At 41.6% G+C, this 18293-nt stretch overlaps 1 pseudogene; it reads right to left on the bottom strand.

The window, feature by feature from the left end:
• Positions 1 to 543: 543 nt before the first annotated feature.
• Positions 544 to 1013, bottom strand: LOC142456450 (coiled-coil-helix-coiled-coil-helix domain-containing protein 2 pseudogene; annotated as a pseudogene).
• Positions 1014 to 18293: the final 17280 nt, after the last annotated feature.

Genomic DNA, 18293 nt, shown 5'->3' with positions numbered 1-18293 from the left:
TGCCACCAATCTGATTTTGTGACTGTGGTCCTCTGTCCCATTTATGTAGTCACATGACTGAATCTGTGCACACCATTATGGCCTCATGAAAATAATTTTCCTTATCCGATGATTAGTTTTTGTCTTCGTCGTTTTTTATTTTCCTGTTTAAGACTGAATAAATGTGTCACTACAAATTGTATTTGAATTTGGGTACTACCACTAGCAACCTAAGTATCATGCTTCTCAGTGATTAACTTTATGAAATTTTAATTGTAATTTCTTTTTTTTCTTGGAAGAAAATAACTTTATTTTTGTTCATTCAAATAATTATATCATAACAGCTAGATTAAGGGGGTCACACAAAACCAGCCCCAAACATGTGACATCATCTCAATACAGAAAAATGCCTTCTTCCCAGGTGATTCTGAAAGCAAGGAAGTGATTAATGATGGAGGAGAGGTTTAACTTGTACACGTTACATGGCTACTATCAGTTATCAATTTATACCAAATTAACTTGGTCATGAGAGATGTATTTCCCAGTTCCTCGATCTGAATGTGATTAGGCCAATCCATTTGCAAATTTGCATTGCTTCAGCACCTCACTGAAACCCTCGCAGAGCTTGAGGTCGCCCTGGTTCTGGGCACATTCCAAAAACTGCTTCATCTTAGTGGCAAGGACCAAACTGCTGTTGCTGCTGCTGCTGGTACACCGGCTGGGCTCCCGGAGGCTCCTGGTAAGTGATGTCAGGCCTGGCGGGCTCAGCTCCACTTCCCCCGCTGCAGCCTCTGGTGATGGCATGGCCCAGCGTGTGCCAACAGCAGAGCCCACAGCCACATCCGCTGCCTTGGTCGCCATCGGTGCCATCAGACCGGGTTGTCGGGGCGCAGCAGCGGGTGAGCCGACCGCAGTTGGTGAGGCTGCAGCTGGTGGGTGGGCAGCTGGGGCTGGCCTGGGACAGCGCTCATCTGAGGGGCTCAGCTGGCTGGAGTGGCCACGCGGGAGGTGCGGCTCCGGCTTCCACATGCCATCATAACTACGCGGTGAGGCGGCTTCTCCATGTGGGAAACGCAGAATCCCTGGCATTTCTTAATATGGCTCTTTTATTTGTGTCTCTATAACTCCCACCAAATCGAGTGACGTAGCGGGTTATGCGCTAGGCTGCTAACCCCACAGTCAGCGGTTCAAAACTACTAGCTGCCATGAATTCATCCTTCACAAAGCTTTATAGTCTCAGAAACCAACAGGGACATTTCTACTCTGCGCTATAGCGTTTCGATTAGTAGGAAACAACTGGATGGCAGTGAATTTTTTGAGTATAAGAGAGCCATTGCAGAACCATGAAAAAGAATTCCTGAGACCATCCAGGAAGAAGAGCTCCCAGCACAGCACACTGAAGATCCCTGTCTGCCTGACATGGGGGAGTCAGCAGAAGCCAGGCCGTGCAGGCAATAGACAGAACGCAGGAACAGTGCCAAAACTATGGGACTGTGAGGCAGGGCAGCGGAGGGCTGTCTGACCCATGGGAAAAGGCTGAGAAACTGAGGACCAAAGAGACACTTGGCTGCTGGCTCAGGAGAGACACTAGGGTGGACCCAAAACTGTAATCTTACTATTTTCTGCTCTTGATTTGTGGCAATTTGTACATTTGCATGATAACCTCCCTTAATTGTGAGTCTTGTCTGTGGCTGCATTAACAGATTACTGGACTCAATAAAGAAAGCAGTGTCTTGGGAAGAACGGTTTGTGTCAAAATAGGGTAAAGAATGTTGCGTGGTCGGGATGTCTAACCTCTCGCTTGGGGTCATTGGCCTTGGGCTGGTACAGAGATGGATTCTCTTCCCTTTGATACCCAAAGGAGGCTAGACTGGCTTCTACATGTTTTTTTGCAGGAAGCAACACCTTTTCTTGAATGGTAATTACAAGCCAACTATGCTACATGTTTCTGTTCCATTTTCTCATTGAATTCTCAGTGCAACTTTCTGAAGTATCTTTTATAATCTTCCTCTTACTGACAAGGAAAGAGAGGCTTAGAGGTGTTAATGCTGTAGATATGGCTACACGGTTAATAACAGGGAGAACTGAGGTTAAAGGAGCTGGGGACTCTTCAGAGTTCAAGATCTCAACTATTAAGAAGTTCAACCCATTAATTACCACACTAGCTTTTATGTAAAGGAGGGCTTGGGACAGCAGTCTGCTAGGATCTGGCACCAGAGATGGTGCTTTGAAGTGTTTGTCTAGAAAGCATGCTGTTTTTATTTTGATCGGATGTTTATTTGGGGGATGGGGTAGGGCGCGGTGGAGAGTAGTGCTGAGAGATATCAGGGTACAGCTAACGCCTCTTCTTACTGCTCCAATAAGCAACTCCCCAGCCCCCAGGTGGAATACTCCATCCACCTATCCCTACCCTCCTCCCTTAGTTAAACCATTGCTGCCTTTCTGATTGTTTCACTGCGCTTCTTATGAATCACTGTTCCCCCTCCAGTCAAGCAGATCTTACCGAAGCCTCATGTTTCACTGTCACACCCAACCACCTCCCTTCTGCGCCAGGCTCTGAGCACTCAATTTTATCCATCAAGCTTACTCTAACCCTTCTTCAAAGTGAATCTCTAAAATAAAAAATCTTTATGGACATTTTTCTAGAGACTAGAGCCTACACTAATCTTAGTATTTTAATTCATTACAAGAAGGCTCATTGGGTCTGTCTGAAAGATACTAAAACTTTTGGTTTATGTATATTTATTTATTTATATATGAGATGTAATATGAGTCAGACATCCATACGAATCACACATTGGTTGAGGCCTGAAACGGAATACAGACGGTCCTAAGAAGCGTTTTGTTGTTGTTGTTGTTGGTAGCCAATTTAATCACTCTTTAGAAACGCTCACTTCTTTTGGTTTGGGGCACACCACATTTGTCTGACTTTCTTTCTATTTCATTTATTTTTCTGTGGTTCTCTCTTGTTGGCTTATTTCTCCTCTATTCAACTGCTAAAGTACTGTGGATTTGGGCTTTGGGCTTTCTTGCCTGTCCATTTTCTTTCCCTTTCTGGTTCCCTGAATTAATACAAGAATCCATGATACTAATGATTCTAAAATTTCCATCTCTAGTCCTGATTTCTTCTCTAGTTCCAAATGTCTAGTCTACATCTCTTTTTAGATGTACAATTAAAATGCTTATATGTACAAAGAAAGACTTTAATTTTCTCTTTAAACTGTTTCTCATTCTCTATTCTAGTTAATTGTACGACGACTCACGTTCTTGTGCCAACCAGAACCTTGGTATTTTCTTGGCAGATGGAATTTTCAAAAATGGGGACACTCATCTCCAAGGTGAGATCAGTATATATTTCTGAGAGCCAGCAGCCGTGGCACAAACAGTGTATCCCGTGGAAGAATGTGTGCTAGTGAGCAAGCTGACCCCACTTACCTGGGACTAAAACTTGCACACCTTCACCTCCCCAATAGCCATCTTTACAGTTCAAAGAACTCTGAAGTTGAGATTGAATCAATGATTATACCCATACTTTTCCTTTGTTTTTTATACATTAAAATGTAATAGATACAGCAGAATGCTTTGTATTTTGAGTTAGCATTACCTAGTTAAAACTATATTATTTCACAATAAAACTTCTAAAAGAATATGAGATTTTCTTCTTTCACATTTTGGTATCCGAAGCAGACTTCCGAGGTGCATTATCTTTGATAGTCCCTCAGCAGGCATACACATGGTACCTGCTAAGCTAATTTGGGATTTTTGCTCTACAAACTCTTTTTGCTTCTACAAACCTATTGGTTAAGGTTTAACACACACTACCACCACCACCAAAACAACAAGAACAACAACAAAAACCTTGAATTTGTTGTCTCTTATCTGTGTTAACAGCCCTTATAGTTTTATTGTGGATCTGGTTTGTATCTGGCAGTTAAGTTTGCTTTGCTGTAACTGTCATTATACAATGGAGAAGCCCATGTAGAAAAGAGATCTGGAGCCATGTGAGGACTCCTACTGAGTACCTGAAGTATTACGATGGCCCATTATTGGCCATATTTTGTGTCTCTGGCCTGACCTCCTTTAAGACAGTCTGGAAAATTAGTGACTAATTTTAGAATGCTTCTGATCTAAGTTAATTGTTCTGTACAGTAAGTTAGATGAACAAGGCTTTGGGGTCAAACAGACCCAGTGGGGTGCCTCTTTTGACTGGTATATGAAACCCACTGAAAGTCACCAACATAGCAAATTGGTTTCCTGCAGCATACTATCTCTAAATTAACTCAGCAGGATACAAAATTATCATTTCAAAATCAACTCCCATCTATTCTGTCATTCTCCAGGCTGCTACCACTTTATATTCTTCTTCACCTGCCTACTTATCTAATAATTCTTTATCTGAACTTCCTCTTTTTGCTAAAAAACCACCAAATAAACACAGCCTGAATGTGTTCTTGTTCATCAAGATTTTCCCCATGAAACCTACTCACCCTGAAGAAAAGTTCTATTAATTTGCAAGGTAATACTGTAAGCTCCTCTGGAAAATAAAGTTCTTGCAGAAGAGTCTATTGTGAGTGAACAGCATCCACTAACAAAATCTTGATCAAGATGGGGGAATAGTTTCAAACATGGAAGCATTTATCTCAGAATAGATTAATCACAGGGTCAGTGCATTCCCAGGAAGCAAAAGGACAGGGTATAAACAATTTGCTTTTAGGAAGAACATTTATAACTGAACTAACCAGTGCTACTCACTTAGCAGGTAAAGTTACTACTCCCTGGCCAAAAGGTTGACCTTTACATTTCAAAGGAATCCAAAGTTGAAGGTGAATCACTCATTAATTCACTGCCAGTTCTTTGTTCTCTGTCCATAAAAACACATTTCTGAGACAGCAGAGTGCTTTGTATTTTTACATAGTGCTGCCCAGTTGAGAAGTGTATTAATCCTCAGCAAAACTCCTTTTCATTCACTCCTAACAGAGTATGAAATTATTTTTTTGACATCCTTCTTCACTGACAATCCTAACTGCAATTAATAAGCCACACCACGCTGCATGGTCTCCAACCTCTCTCCTACTAAATCACTTAGGCTCTGCTCTGCTTTAGCAAGTGGATCTTTGTTGGCATAGTGGCTACACATTGGGCTATAGCTGCAAGGTTAGCAGTTCAAAACAACCAGCCCTCCATTACTGTTTATTGCCGTTAGTTTTTTACTTGTCATTTAGGATTCAGATCCAAATACCTCTTCATAGCAGCTGTATTAAATATCTCCCACACTTGTCTGTTCTACATTTCATTTATGTCCCAGCACTAATTGCTGTCTGAAAAATCTCATTTCTTATTCATTGTCTCCCTATCTATTTCATAGCTATAATCTCAGTGCTTTAGATAGTACCTGCTGTGTATAAGATGATCAATATATGTTGTTGTTGTTGTTAGGTGCCATTGAGTCATTTCCCCTACCCATAGCGACCCTGTGCACAGCAGAAGGAAACACTGCACGGCGCTGCACCATCCTCACACGTGTTCCTGTGCCTGATTCCATTGACCCAGTCGCTGTGTCGGTCCATTTCTTCGAGGACCGTCCTCTTTTTCGCTGCCACTCCACCTTACCAAGGTGCTGACCTTCTCCAGAGCTGGCCTCTCCTGACAATATAGCTGAAGGCTATAAGATGAAGTCTCGCCATTCTTGCATCTAAAGAGCACTCTGACTTTACTTCTTCCAATACAGATGGGTTTGTCATTTCAGCAGTCCATGGTCCTTTCAATATTGTTCTCCAGCACCACAATTCCAATAAATCTATTCTTCTACAATAGTCCTTATTCAATATCCAACTTTCACATGCATATGAGGCAATGGAGAATACCATGGTTAGGTCAGGCATCTCTTAGTCCTCAAAGAAGCATCCTTCTTTTCAAATTCTAAGGAGGTCTTGTGCAGCAGATTTAACCTAATGCAACACATCTTGTGGAAGATGGTCAATATGTAGTTGATAAAGTAAGAAAACTCCACTCAAATAGATGTACGCTAAAAAATAGAATTTTACATTGAGAATACTGTGATCTCTACAGAAGCTAAGATCAAATGTGTAATTAGGTCTAATAGGGACCCAAAAGCTGATCAGATATTTCTCTCAACAAGGCTAGTTCTCTATCTCCTCATGGGATCTCGATTCTGTCCTTCTCTCCACAGCTGTTGGATTTTTCCACTCTCTGTAGACTGGCTTTGCTGTTTCTGTTTGTGTTAGGTACGCCCTGTCACCTCAGATCCTGCTTTATAGTAATTCCCAGTGCTGGTGGCCAGAAGAGAGGAAACAAAGCTTCTGAATCTCAATTCCAGCCCTGACCTTGGAAAGAGAGTTCCTTTGGACCAGCTTGTGTCAGCTGTTTGCTCTGATTCACACTAGCTAGACTGGAATGAAGGTCAAGTTTTATAATAGGCTGTAGGCCTGGTTATGTTATGGGGAGGCGATTTCCAGACACATGTGTCGGAGTGATGGCAGGACGTTCATGGACTATATAGAAGTCTTAGTAATGTTTACTATGACCTTACCAAGTTTGCATGAATTTTTATATTCATGCTTTTTATCAGTAATTATTTTATTTAAGAGATTTATTTTTATGTCATTCCTTTTCTTACTAAGAGAGAAGTAGTACTACACGATTTCCCAATTTTTATCGAAGTTCAGACCAAGTTCTGTTTGGTTTGATTTTTTTCCCGTTAATGTGAATACCATATTTAAACTACAAGTGATTGCCAATGAGCATTTTAAGGGGGTGATCAAATATACTAGGAGCTGCTATGATTAAGTAGCCCAGAATTCAACCAGGATCTGTTAAAATCGATTTAATTGTAACCTGTATAATATGATCCTGGGGGGGTGGGAGGGGAGTGGAGTGGAAGCTAAAGTATAGATATTTCCATAAATAGAAATCTAGTGAAAGGGAGAACAGAGCAAATACTCTTAACAGCGACAAGTTTTAAGGTTGACAAAAAGTTCACCCCACCATTTTTTTGGGGGGCCAGGATTTACTCATGGTGTTTGATACATCATAGAAGTACAAGCCAGTTGGCACACTGAAACACACCTATCCAAAAAAAATGGCATTCGATGCCCGTACAGAAGGGAAGGAGCCTCTTCATGAGCTAGATTATTTTTTGTTGTTGTTGGGATAGGCTTTCCTGTCTAGCAATGCAGCTATTTCTAATTATTACATAATCCTTATGGAAATTCCCTTGTTAAAGCAACACTTAAGGAAACTGAGCAACATCTCTTCTCATACTTCTTGAAGGACACACAATATCACGTCAGGATTAAGTGATGGGAAATTATTCTGCTGTGGTAGTTTTGCCATTAGCGAGAAATGAAGGAAATGCTGTAGTAGTCTTGTTGCTTTACAGAGTAAACATCCTTTATGATTTTGTTATCTGTTTAACAAAATTCTTTGCATGACATCAACATTATTTTGATTACACTGAATCTCACAATATGGAGGATTGTATGACCATAACTTGCTAACCGTTTCCCCTCAATCTAATCTAAATTATATACCCAGATGGAAAAAAATAAGTCCCTAAGTGCTGGACGTATTCACAAATATGCTACCAAAAATATCACTGTCATCAGGTCGATTCCGCCTCATGGTGACCCAAGAGGCCTGGGTAGAAGGGGCCTCTGTGGGTTTCCAAGAATGTAGAAAGCCTTTGTGAGAGTAGAAAGCCTCTTTTTTCTCCCGTGGAACACCAGCTGGCTTTGAACTGTTGTCTTTGCAGTTACAGTTACACATGTAAGCTACTTCACTACTAGGGCTGTTGCCCTAAACATTAAAAATAAAGGAATAATCATAGTATATTTTTATCTTAATTAGATAAAATCCACTCATCTTCATAAATGGCATCTCCACCAGTTTTCAAGTAAACGGATAACAATCTTTGGAAGAATAAGAAAAACTATGGAGAAGATCCAGAAAGGGGTCCTTGTTTTGTCTCATCTTTGTTTTCTTCAGTGACTATTTCCCTGGTGAAAAAAAAATAGGGAAGAAAGAGTCACTGTTTAAATTTTTAAATTTCTCAGGAAGGGAGAATCATAAACTCTTCTCAAAGCACTTGCCTGAATGAAGGGGTGTGGTTAGATAGTCTTGGGGATTAGTGATGGAAGATGATTTCAGCCATGGCCCAGAACTCTTCCTGGGTGCCAGTCCTGTAGACCCAGCCATCTTTGTAAAAGATCTTCCTGAAAGATCTACAGCCATCTCAGCTCAAATTCCAAAACAGCTTAAAATTTTCCCCTCAGTTCATTTCCTACCATTTGTTCTACCCAAGTCAGGAAATTAGTATTCATTTCAAATATTCTTTTTCTCTCATGCTTCCCACCTTGACCTAAATCACCCCATTAATTTTATTTCATGATTTGCAGATCTCTCTGACATGCCCTCTTTTTCTCTTTTGCCAGGCTTTCACCAGGCCTCCACCCCTCCAGGATCTCCTTTCCATTGTTGCCACAGATTTTTCTTACATACCTGCCCTGGTGGACCTCATGTTCAAAATATTCTCATAGTCTCTGTTCAGAATAAAGTACCTACCTCAGATCCCTCACGTAAACTCTGAATTTCATTAATCCCCGGAGGTTGATGCTATCTTTTCCCATCAACATTTTTGCATATTCTGTTTTACTGGAAACACCCTTCTCACTCTAAAGGGATTGGGCACATCCTTCTCACTGGAGGCTCAGCTCATATGTAACCTTTCCTGACACTTCTGTCTCCACCATTCTGAGTAATGTGCTTCTCCTTTATTATATCTGTCTAGCTCTAGCATAACACTAAAGGATATTATTATGAAATTGAAAGCGAATTGCCATTGGATTCATGCAGATTTGGGTTTGAATTATGAGGCTACCATTTTCTACGTAAACCTAGATATGTAGTTTAGCATTAACAAGTCTATAATTTTTCATGTGTAATTAATAATAGAGTTACTACCTGCTAGACTCTATCTACATAAATTTTAAGTAACATAAAATATATAAGGCATTTTAAAATGGCTGGTTTGATGGGCAGATGGTGTTGGATTTCTTGCCACTCCCCCTGTACTTACACTCTTAGAGTTCACCAGACATCGTCCTGTCCCTCTTCTTTTCTTATTCTCTTCTTGTTCTAGAGTTTTTCAAGGTGTACCTGACCAACTACATAAAAATTACTTCCTTCAGTTCTCTCCAGAGAAGCAGAATAGGAATAGCTGGAGTTGAAGGGTGAAGGGATCATGGGTCTGCATTTTTAACAAGTTCTTCCAGTGCATCTTGGACACATGCTTTTCAAACTAGTAGCCTTGGTGGTTTCCATTCCATGCATCTGCTAAAAACTTTAAAAACTTGTTTCCCTCTTACAGACCTCTTTTTTTGACCTCCCAGCCCATATAGTCAACCATTTCCTTGACATTTCCTTTTGTCCCTTAAATGTTCAGCAATAAAACTGCTATAGTTTATTGTGCCAGCCTGGCCGATAAACACAAGTAGGATGAACTGAAGGGCAGAAGGATAAATGGCTCAGTGAGCCTCACCTTGGTTGTTCTGTGCCTCAGTTTCAAGGGGTACACTACCTGTGGGATGCCTAGCCTGTGGACTGTGTCGCTGTAAGTTGAGGTCCCTTTAAGCCCACACGATTGGAATGTTCATCTCTAGAGCTGGGGACTGACAGTTGATGACAGTTGGGGACCTGCCTTGCTGTTTGCTGCCTGGGTATATATATATATAGAAGGGGAGTGGCAACTGACAGCTCTTAAAACTTGCAGGACTGCTAGTGTCTCACTGCTTTATAATTTAACTGTTAATTTCTTGTATTATCTATCTGTATATAATTTAACGGTTTATTTCTTGAATTATATATCTATCTTTATAAATATATTTATCTATAATTACTAGCAATCTGGTTTGTCTCTCTAGAGAACCCTGTTCAATACATTTTGGTACCAGGAGTGCTTTTAGAGAAATAAACTATAAATATGGATTTCTTAAATTGGTTTTCCAACTTATTTAGTCTTGGCGAGGATACGTCTACTACCCGTACTAATCCATGGTGTGAAATAGCAAAGATAATACCTAAAGTGGCACCTAAAGTAGATGACGTGCTGGATAAAGGAGATGCTCTAGGCAATTGTATATTTGATATTTTCCAGGAGTTTTGTGATAATGACAAATATAGGGAAGCTGGTTGGCTGGTCCTTCGTACAATGGAAAGTGTTATTAAGGAGAGGGATGATCTCAGAGCCTCAAAAGCACGCCTCAGGTGCAGACTAAAAGATTTTAAAACTTCCATCTGTGCTACAAAGGGGAGCCTTCTCTCCTCTAGTAAAAGAGCTGACATTGCTGAGAACCAGGTCCAGAGTCTCATTATATGAGTGGCTGGATTACAACGGCAGCTGAATTGCAGATCTAGAGTAGTGTCTGAAACCAAAGTAAGGGCATTAATTGGGAAAAGTTGGGACCCTGAAACATGGGATGGGAACATATGGGCTGATAATCCAGAAGAAGAGGATATTGAGCCCTTAGAAACACCTGAGCAGATTAGCCAAATGATTCAAGTTGATATGCCAGGTGGGGCTGCATCAGTAGCATTACCTGAGGAAGATGCCTCGCAAGATATTGCTGAGAGCACCCAGGAAACATCTTCACCACTCATTATTTCCGCTATACCTGTCATTAAAAGTAAGTCTCAGAAACCTCCTAAAGGTGAGGTTGAGAGGATTATCCAAGAAGAAGTGCGCTACACACATAAAGACCTGCTTGAGTTCTCAAATACGTACAAGCAAAAGCCTGGAGAATACCCCTGGGAATGGTTACTCAGGGTGTGGGATACTCGTGCACGAAATGTAATATTAGACCGGTCTGAGTTTCTGGATATGGGATCCCTAAGCACAGACTCTTCTTTCAATGTCTCTGCGAGATAGGCTAAAAAAGGATCTAAGTCTTTATTTGGTTGGTTCAATGAAGCATGGACTGCCAGATGGCCTAGATTAGACCAACTTGAAGTACCTGACCTACCTTGGTACACTGTAGAGGAAGGCATCCAAAAGCTTAGAGAAATTGGTATGTTAGAATGGATCTATCAAGATATTCCCATAGATCCAAAAAGGGGGTCCTGAAGACATACCCTTTACCACAACCATAAGGAACAATTTTGTGAAGTGGGCCCCAGCATCTCTTAAGACTCCTGTAATTGCTATTCTGTGTGCACCAGGATTAAGAGTGGGCACTGCCCTAAGCGAACTCTGACATTTGCCCACAATGGGGCTGATTGGTCCCTGTGATGGTAGAGCGCAGGTGTCAGCACTGAATCAACAGAGACAGGATGGGCGTGGTTATAATAGACAACAAGTTTTCAACAATAATCAAAGCAAGCTGTCTCGTGTGGAATTATGGCATTGGCTACTTAGCCATGGTGTCCCTAGGAATGAAATAGATGGGAAGCCTACTAAATATTTACATGATCTGTACAGGCAAAAGAATGGTAGACCAGGTGAGCAGCAGAATAGACAGTCACGATCGCTCAATCAATTCCCAGACCTGAGCCAGTTTACAGACCCACAACCCCTTGAATGAAGGGGAGGCCGGGTCCCTTGTAAGGAGGATCCTGCTACGTCAATGAAGGTTTATACTGTTAGTCTTTCTTCTAGCCTTCCCCAAAGGGACCTGTGGCCTTTCACAAGAGTGACTGTTCATTGGGGAAAAGGAAATAATCAAACTTTTCGGGGATTACTAGACACCGGCTCAGAACTGACACTAATTCCAGGAGACCCAAAATGTTTCGAAGGCCCACCAATCAGAATGGGGGCTTATGGAGGTCAAGTTATCAATGGAGTTTTAGCTCAAGTATGCCTCACTGTGGGTCCAGTGGGCCCCCAGACCCATCCTGTGGTTATTTCCCCAGTTCCAGAATGCATCATTGGAATAGACATACTTAGTAACTGGCAGAACCCCCATATCAGATCCCTAAAATGTGGAATAAGGGCTATCATGGTAGGAAAGGCCAAGTGGACAACATTAGAATTGCCATTACCTAGGAAAATAGTAAACCAAAAGCAATACCGCATTCCTGGAGGGATTGCAGAGATCAGTGCCACCATCAAAGACTTGAAAGATGCAGGGGTGGTGATTCCTACTACATCCCCATTTAATTCACCAATTTGGCCTGTAAAGAAGACAGATGGATCCTATAGAATGACAGTGGATTATCGTAAACTTAACCAGGTGGTGACTCCAATTGCAGCTGCTGTCCCAGATGTGATTACATTGCTTGAGCAAATTAATACTTCTCCTGGTACATGGTATGCAGCTATTGATCTGGCTAATGCCTTCTTCTCCATACCAGTCTCAAAGGACCACCAGAAGCAGTTTGCCTTCACCTGGCAGGGGCAACACTATACTTTCACAACTCTCCCCCAGGGGTACATCAACTCTTCTGCCCTGTGCCATAATTTAGTCCGAAGGGACCTTGACCACCTGTCTATTCCTCAAAATGTCACACTGGTCCATTATATTGATGACATTATGCTGATTGGACCCACTAAGGAGGATGTATCAAAGACTCTAGATTCATTAGTACAATATCTGCGTACAAGGGGTTGGGAAATTAACCCAACAAAGATTCAGGTACCCTCCACATCAGTAAAATTTCTAGGGGTCCAGTGGTGTGGGGCATGTCGAGATATTCTTACTAAAGTGAAGTGAAGGATGAGCTATTACACTTAGCTCCCCCAACGACTAAAAAAAGAGGCACAACGCCTGGTGGGCCTCTTTGGATTTTGGAGGCAACATATTCCTCACTTGGGTGTTCTACTTCGACCTATTTATCAAGTGACATGAAAAGCCTCCATTTTTGAGTAGGGCCCAGAACAAGAAAAGGCTCTTCAACAAGTTCAGGCTGCCGTGCAAGCTGCTTTGCCACTGGGACCATATGATCCAGCTGACCCAATGGTGCTAGAGGTGTCAGTTGTAGATAAAGATGCAGTGTGGAGTGTTTGGCAGACCCCTGTTGGTGAATCACAGCATAGACCATTGGGATTTTGGAGTAAAGTCTTGCCATCTTCTGCAAACAACTACTCCCCCTTTGAAAAACAGCTGTTGAGACTCCGGATAGGGCAAGGTATGACAAAATAATGATGTATAAATTACCAAGGGCACATGAGGGAGGGGGGAAAGGGGAGGGAGGGAAAAAAAAAAGAGGACCTGATGCAAGGGGCTTAAGTGGAGAGCAAATGCCTTGAGAATGATTGGGGCAGGGAATGTATGGATGTGCTTTATACAATTGATGTATGTATATGTATGGATTGTGATAAGAGTTGTATGAGTCCCTAATAAAATGTAAAACAAAGAAAAGAGGAGAAAAAAATGATTAGGGCAAAGACTGTACAGATGTGCTTTATGCAATTGATGTATGTATATGTATGAACTGTGATAAGAATTGTATGAGCCCCAATAAATTGCTAAAAAAATAATAAAATAACGATGGCAATATAAAAAAAAGAAGAAAAACAGCTGTTGGCCTGTTACTGGGCCTTGGTGGAGACTGAACGCCTCACCATGGGCCACCAAGTCACCATGAGACCTGAATTACCTATCAAGAACTGGGTATTGTCTGACCCACGTAATCATAAAGTTGGATGTGCGCAGCAACACTCCATTGTTAAATGGAAGTGGTATATATGAGATCGGGCCAAAGCAGGACCCGAAGGAACAATTAAGCTGCATGAAGAAGTGGACCAAATGCCAACAGTCTCCACTCCTGTCACATTGCCTCCTTTCTCCCAGTCTGCACCTATCGCCTCCTGGAGAGTTCCTTACCATACTTTAAGTGAAGACCAAAAAAGTCATGCTTGGTTTACAGATGGCTCTGCACGATACGCAGGTGCCACTCGTAAGTGGACAGCAGCAACACTACAGCCCCTTTCTGGGATCTCCCTAAAGGACAGTGGTGAAGGGAAATCTTCCCAATGGGCAGAACTTTGAGCAGTGCACCTGGCTGTTCAGTTTGCATATAAGGAAAAATGGCCAGATGTGAGATTATATGCTGATTCATGGGCTGTGGCTAATGGCTTGGCTGGATGGTCAGGGAATTGGAAGGACCATGATTGGAAAATTGGTGACAAGGAGATGTGAGGAAGAGGTATGTGGATAGACCTCTCTGAATTGGCCAAGAAAGTAAAGTTGATTGTATCTCACGTGAACGCTCACCAAAGGATTACCTCTGAAGAGGAGGACTTTAACAATCAAGTGGATAAGATGACACGCGCTGTGGAGACTGGTCCTCCTCTTTCCTCTGCCACCTCTGTTATCACCCAATGGACACATGAACAAAGTGGACATGGCGGCAGGGATGGAGGTTATGCATGGGCACAGCAACATGGACTTCCACTCACCAAGGCTGACTTGGCCACTGCCACTGCTGAGTGTCCCATTTGCCAACAACAGAAACCAACATTAAGTCCAAGATATGGGACAATTCCTCGGGGAGATCAACCAGCAACTTGGTGGCAGGTTGATTACATAGGACCACTTCCATCATGGAGGGGACAGCGTTTTGTTCTTACTGGAATAGACACCTACTCTGGATATGGATTTGCCTTCCCTGCATGTGATGCTTCTGCCAAAACTACTATTCGTGGACTTACAGAATGCCTCATCCACCGGCATGGCATCCCACATAGCATTGCTTCAGATCAAGGAACTCACTTTACAGCAAATACAGTGTGGCAATGGACCCATTCCCATGGAATCCACTGGTCGTATAATGTTCCTCATCATCCTGAAGCTGCCGGCTTGATAGAACGATGGAATGGGCTCCTAAAGACACAATTACGGCGCCAACTAGGTGGCAACAACTTGCGGGGCTGGGGCAATGTTCTCCAGGAAGCTGTATACGCTCTAAACCAGCGGCCAATATATGGTGCTGTGTCTCCAATAGCCAGAATCCATGGGTCCAGGAACCAAGGGGTGGAAGCTGGAGTGGCACCACTCACTATTACTCCTAGTGATCCCCTTGCAGCATTTTTGCTTCCTGTCCCAGCAACCCTGTGTTCCTCAGGCCTGGAGGTCCTGGTCCCAAAGAAAGGAACTCTCCCACCTGGAAACACAGCACGGATTCCACTGAACTGGCAGATGAGAATGTCCCCTGGGCACTTTGGACTTCTCATGCCTTTGGATCAACAGGTCAGGAAGAGTGTCACCGTACTAAGTGTTGTGACTGATCTGATTACCAAGGAGAAATTGGACTGGTACTACATAATGGAGGTAAAGAAGAATATGTCTGGAATCCAGGAGATCCCATAGGCCGACTCTTAGTGTTACCATGCCCTGTTATTAAAGTAAATGGTAAGTTCCAGCAACCCAATCCTAACAGGACTTATAATGACCCAGACCCCTCAGGAATGAAGGTCTGGGTCACCCCGCCAGGCCAAAAACCACAGCCAGCTGAGGTGCTTGCTGAGGGCAAAGGTAATACAGAATGGGTAGCAGTAGAAGGCAGTTCTACCTATCAATTACGACCACGTGATCAATTGCAAAAGCGAGGCTCGTAATTGTCAATGTATTTTCTTTGTATGTGATTATCACGTATATTTCCTTTGTTCAAGTATGTTATATCAGATATAATTTGACTCAGTGTGTTTTCATTTATATGTATGATAGATGATTGATGATAAGTATAAGTGTGATTTCATTAATATCTGGAAATTATATAAGTATGTATGGGTAAAGAATTATGTACAGGTGCCAGGCTGGCAAGGGGTGGATTGCTATAGTTTATTGTGCCAGCCTGGCCGATAAACACAAGTAGCATTAACTGAAGGGCAGAGGGATAAATGGCTCGGTGAGCCTCACCTTGGTTGTTCTGTGCCTCAGTTTAAAGGGGTACACTACCTGTGGGATGCCTAGCCTGTGGACTGTGTCGCTGTAAGTTGAGGTCCCTTTAAGCCCACATGATTAGAATGTTCATCTCTGGAGCTGGGGACTGACAGTTGATGACAGTTGGGGACCTGCCTTGCTGTTTGCTGCCTGGGTATATATAGCCCAGCTCTCTCTCTACAGAAGGGGAGTGGCAACTGGCAGCTCTCAAAACTTGCAGGACTGCTAGTGTTTCACTGCTTTATAATTTAACTGTTAATTTCTTGTATTATCTATCTGTATATAATTTAACGGTTTATTTCTTGAATTATATATCTATCTTTATAAATATATTTATATATAATTACTAGCAATCTGGTTTGTCTCTCTAGAGAACCCTGTCCAATACAAAAACTATCCTCCTCGCTGCTAAGGTTCTTCTCTAAAAGCCCTATCTACACACATGCACAAATCAACCTGTCCTTCCTCTTCACATTTTTCCTGCCCTTTGGCAGCACAATGAATGTGAAAGCGCTGGAATCTTTGTTTTTTCTTAACACCATTTCTAACCCGGGTTCAAGCCACAGTGCTCTCTAATTTGAATTTCAGTGACAGACTCTGAACTGGTCTTCTGGTATTCATATTAGAGAGTGATAAAGTATCTGCGCTAAAGTTTGACTTGTAGGTTTCAAAATCCTTGTTTATCAATTTTTTTTTCTTTTTAGGAGATGAGGATAAAAACAGTATCCGTTTCAAAGGGTTTTTATAAGGGCTACATGAGATAATGCATGTAAAGATCTTTATATTGTATTAGGCACATGCGAAGATCAATGTTGTTAGGTGCGGTCAAATCAGTTCCACCTTATTGGTGATCTTATGTACAACAAAACAAAACACCTGCCCCATCCTCACAATTGTTCTGATGTTTGAGCCCATTGGTGAACCCGCTCGGTCAATCTATCGTGTCGAGCACTTCCTTTTTTCATTGACCCTCTACTTTAACAAGCATGACAGGTCTCTCCTGATAGCATGTCCGAAGAACGTGAGACAAAAATCTCATCATCCTTCCTTCTAAGAAGCATTCTGGTCGTACTTTTTCCAAGGTAGATCTGTTTGTTCTTTTGACAGTCCATGGTACTTTCAACATTCTCCATCAGAACCAATGGACTGCTTCTTCTTTGGCCTCACGGAAGATCAATATAAATGTTATTTTTAATTTTATGATTCAGTGTTAATTCCCAATAAGCCATCAGTCACTCGATATCAGTGATCTTTTAAAATGGAAGTCAAATCCTATTTCTACTAAAAAGTCTTTAATGACATCAAAATAGACACTCAAATCCTTTACAGGGTTTACATGCCTTTCTATGATTTGCTAGATGTAGTTCAAGACTACTATCCCTGTCACATGCCCACCCCCACCCCCGCCCCAGCAATTCTGGGGTCCTTTTATTACTCAAATGTACCATTCTCCCATTTGCACACAGGCCACCTACCTACAACTTGACCTTGTCTACCCAACAATTCCCTCAGCCCTCCTTTGTGAGGAAGGTCCTGCTCATCCCTTAGGCTTTAGAAGTGAGAGAGGAGAAAAAAGAGGGTTTCTTTGGATATTCTAATTTACGTGTTGTAGCACTCATTACAGTGGTAGCTTAGTTTCTGGCCACTATTTCTACATTTCTCTTTGATGGTGGGGAAAATAACTGTCTTCTTCGTGGCCATATTCTTCAGGACATGGCACAGGGGAGACATTTAATAAATATTCATTAAGTGAACACATGGTATTATAATAACAATGTGGTTGATTTCTCACTTTTTTTTGCTTATTTTTTCTTAAATATTAAATCACATTACATTTTCACGAGAACTCCATATTGGTTATTGAGTCTGTATTTAAAATGAGAATTTCTAGTTTTTAGGTGAGTGTAATTGAGCAATGTCCTAAAAGTCTTGAGACTTCCTTTACAGCACTGTAAGCATTTTATTAAGAAACAAGTTCCCAGAAGTTCAATAAATTTCCATGTTCAACCAATAAATTATCCACTCAATAGAATTGGGAATCCTTGAGTATAAAAAAACAGCTTTCAATCACGTATAATACATTCTATTGAATATGACAAAGCTGCTTTCATATTTTTTTACTCTAAAAATATATTGTTTTATTTGGATAGAAGAACTACATATTATATGTACTTTATATTTATACATATTTATAGATAGTACATATTTTTAGAATACCTAAACGTATTTTTTTTTCTAGAGCGAGGTCTTGCCCATTTTAGTCTTAAAATGTGATCGTTTTAAAATATGGAACTGATGATCTTTGTAAGCAAGTGGAGCATTTTTGGCCGTTTCCTACTCCGGATTTGCAGCAGGTGCCAGAGTGGTCCACAGCTGAGCCTCTCATTGTTTTTTGCTTATTTTTTCCTCCTCTCATCTTGT

This window comes from Tenrec ecaudatus, chromosome 9, assembly GCF_050624435.1.
Source record: "Tenrec ecaudatus isolate mTenEca1 chromosome 9, mTenEca1.hap1, whole genome shotgun sequence".
In the NCBI taxonomy this organism is placed as follows: domain Eukaryota; kingdom Metazoa; phylum Chordata; class Mammalia; order Afrosoricida; family Tenrecidae; genus Tenrec; species Tenrec ecaudatus.
This window is presented reverse-complemented; position numbering and strand designations above follow the sequence as displayed.